Source organism: Echinops telfairi, unplaced genomic scaffold, assembly GCF_000313985.2.
Source record: "Echinops telfairi isolate 266 unplaced genomic scaffold, ASM31398v2 ScPeMD7_28;HRSCAF=97, whole genome shotgun sequence".
Taxonomy (NCBI): Eukaryota; Metazoa; Chordata; class Mammalia; order Afrosoricida; family Tenrecidae; genus Echinops; species Echinops telfairi.
Window position 1 is genome coordinate 524384 of NW_022103925.1, and position 3047 is coordinate 527430.

Below are 3047 nucleotides of genomic sequence, written 5' to 3' on the forward strand. Positions count from 1 at the left end.
GAGATAATAATATGCACAAAAAAACAAGACAGAGCAAAACAAATCGACAAAAGAAAACAAAACAACGTCCACAACAACAACAAAAAACAATGACCAAAAAAGAAAAGCCTGAAAATAGTTCAAGGACTATTTCTTGATATTTAGGAGTTTTTTCCAGCCGAGTCTGATGGGGCACCATGCCCTGGCCCCAAAGTCTACTTTTGGTATTCCCTCAGGACTTCCTTGCCCTGCTTCCCTTGCTGTTCTGTTGCACACCCTTAGTGTTTTGCCTAGGTGTGGTGGAGGTCAGGCACAATTCCCACACTGTGTCTCCTGTGTTGTCCTCTCTAGGACTGTGGGTCAGTGAGGGATGTCATGTCTCGTAGTGGGGCTGGCCATATGGTCCTCTCTGTGCATTGGCTTCTCTGGGCAGGAATATCATCCTCAGGGCTTGGTGGGCCAGGATGTGCTCCACTCTCTCTTCCTCCCCCTTCATTTGCTCCTGTGTTCTCTGATCAGACATGTCCCTCTCCCTGAGCTGTAGCTTCAATGTTGTCCTCTGAAGTGAATTCTTGAGGGGGGGAACGGGACAGGCCTTTCTTATGAGGCACCTCAGGGTAAATTCAAACTCCACACTTGTTGGACAACTAAAGCTATTAAAACAGAGCAGGAACTCAGGTGATGTGGAGAAGCCAAAGGAGGGGGTTCCACTTACTCTTTAGAAATGAGAGATGGTCCTTTGGAGAGCCTCCTATGGAGCCCCGTCTCCTATCAGTGGGCTTCAACACCAGTGGTGGGAGCCACGTCTCAGCCAGTGTCAAGGGGTGGGGGTAGGGCTGCAATGGGGAAAGGGGGCACCCAGGCCTGTTCTGTTCTTATGGGGAGCTCTCTGTCTTTCTCCTGGAGTATGCTGTTCACTGATTTTTCTGCAGCGGTCTGGGGTCAGCGAGTCGGCTCCAGCTCCTGGAAGCCCCACACGCAGCTGAATGAGACACTGTCTGGCCCTGCACCATCTTTGTAACATTGGAGCCCGTTGTTGCAGGCACTGTGTCTCTCCATCTCTTTGAGGGTCTGCCTCTTTTTCGTTGCCCACCTTTACCAAGCATGATGTCCTTTTCCACGGCCTGGTCTCTCCTGACCACGTGGCTACAGTACGTGAGATGAAGTCTCGCCACTCTTCCCTCTAAGGAGCCTTTCCCGCTGTACAAGGCAGCCCTGCTGTGCTCTTGGCAGTCTGTGGTGTTGTAGCTCTTCTCCAGCACCACATGTAAATACATCCGTTCTTCTGCAACTTTCCTTACGCATTGTCCGACTACTATGGGACACAACGCCATTTTATCCCGTGAATCCCCATGACCGAGGCTTCTGTGAGCATCGTGGTATATCCAGCTTCCATCTCTCTGTATCTTTATCCCAATGTTTATCACTCCAGTGTGAACATTTTGGTCCCCTTTACATCAAGTTACAATCCATCTGGAAGACTGCAATCCTTGATGTTCATTAACAAGGGCTTCCAGGTCCTCCTCATTTTCAGCAAGCTAAGTTGTGTCATGTGCATGTTGAAGGCTGTTCATGAGAACCTCCTCCAAGCCTGATGCCACCTTCTCCTTCATGTAGCCCAGCTTCTCGGGTTGTTTGCTGAGACACAGACTGAGTTAAGCTGGTGAAAGGAGGCATCCCTGATAGACACCTTTCCTGATTTCAGATGGTCAAGTCTTCCCTTGCTCTGTTTCAGTTGCTGCCCCTTGTTCCATATTCAGGGTCTGCAGGAGCACAAGGAAGCCCTGTTCCTCTCAGTGTTCTCCGTGGTTGTTAGGGTCTCCATAGCAGGATGTTTTTGTAATCCAACCCAGGTCAACCGCTCTCTGACACTCTCTACTTCCGCCAAGATCCATCTGATGTCAGCAGGCTAGCCTTTGTTCCACATCCCGTCTGAATCAGGATTGAATTTCTGGCAGCTCCCTGTTGATATATTGCTGCAACTGTTTTTAAAATTACTTTTTGGAAAATGTTACTTACGTGTCATGTTAATGGTATTGTTTGATAAGTCTCTCACTCTGTGGGATCACCTTTCTCTGGCAGGAGCACAGACGCGGATCTCCCAATTGGTTGCCCAGGTGGCCGTCTCCGCTTTCATGGGATAGACTAGTCGTGTTTCGGCGCTTCATGGGCTTGTGGAAACACTTTGGTTGGCATTCCGTCAGTTCCTGGAGCCTGCTTCCAGGGCAGCTTGCACGTCTTCCTGCAGCACCGTTGTTCTTGCTCACGTGCTCCCTCCGGAGCGCTACATGCTGCATGCCGTGTAATAGTTTTCCCGGAGAATTCCTGAGTATTGCAGTGAAGTCTTGAAGTTTTCCTGTCGTTCTTTTGGTGTAAGATAAGCTGAGCACGTTTCCTGCTTGTGGTTTTCTCTTTTTTTTTTTTTAAATATGGAACGCTTCACGAATTTGCATGTCATCCTTGCACAGGGGCCATGCTAATCTTCTCTGTATCGTTCCAATGTTTAGTATATGTGCCGCCGAAGCAAGGACGCTATGTGGTTTTCTCGCTCCAATTCTTTGCCCGTTTCATGATAGTACTTTCCTTCAGTCTTGAGCTGTCCTTTGAAATTCCTGCTCAGCTGTGTTACTTCGTCTCTTCCATTGGCTTTAGCTACTCTACAATTGAGAACACATTTTGGAGTCTCTGCTGACATCCACTCTGATTTTTTCATTCCTGTCTTTTTAATAACCTTTTGCTTCATGAGTCATGTTCTTTTATTTTTTTAAACCATTTTATTGGCACATAATCCACATATCATACAATTCAGTAGTTCAATCATACCAAGAAGAGTTGTGCAATCATCACCACAATCCATTTTAGAACATTGTCTTCTTCCTTGGACTCAGTGTTAGTAGTTCCCCATTTCCCCTCAACCTCCCCTGACATACCCCAAGGAACCATTAATCCAGTTACTGTTGCTATAGATTTACCTATCTTGTATTTCATACACAGAAAAATATTTTTTTTAACATTTTATTAGGGGCTCATACAACTGTTATCCCAATCCATACACACATCAATTGTGT

The 3047-nt window shown here is 47.0% G+C and overlaps 1 protein-coding gene and 1 non-coding gene across 2 annotated transcripts in view; one reads left to right on the plus strand and one right to left on the minus strand.

Annotated features, from left to right (window-relative positions):
• The window catches only part of TBC1D14 (TBC1 domain family member 14), a 54777-nt gene that overhangs the window by 7936 nt on the left and 43794 nt on the right, over positions 1 to 3047 (plus strand). The window lies entirely within an intron of this gene.
• On the minus strand, positions 2403 to 2512 carry LOC115869484. Its single transcript, XR_004046215.1, has one exon. It is a non-coding gene; the product is annotated as a U6 spliceosomal RNA (small nuclear RNA).